The following is a 332-nucleotide window of genomic DNA, read 5'->3' on the forward strand; positions in this document are numbered from 1 at the left end:
GCTAAAGTAAAATAAAGCGTTCTAAAGGGGAGGTGAAGTTACCTTAAGCGAGCAAAAGTGGAGCTTAAGTATCCTAGAGCGAGCAAAAGGGGAGCTAAAGTTACACAAAGAAAGCTGAAGTGGAGCTAAAATTAATTAAAGAGAGCTTAAGTGGAGCTTAAGGTACCTAAAGCGAGCTTAAGGGGGAGATAAAGTTATATCAAGAGTGCTAAAGGGGAGCTTAAGTTACCTAAAGCAAGCAAAAGTGGAGCTTAAGTATCCTTGAGCGAGCAAAAGTGGTGCTAAAGTTACCTCAAGCGAGCTAAAGGGGAGCTAAAATTATATCAAGCGTG

This window comes from Frankliniella occidentalis, unplaced genomic scaffold, assembly GCF_000697945.3.
Source record: "Frankliniella occidentalis isolate FOCC.00 unplaced genomic scaffold, Focc_3.1 Scaffold689, whole genome shotgun sequence".
Lineage (NCBI taxonomy): Eukaryota > Metazoa > Arthropoda > Insecta > Thysanoptera > Thripidae > Frankliniella > Frankliniella occidentalis.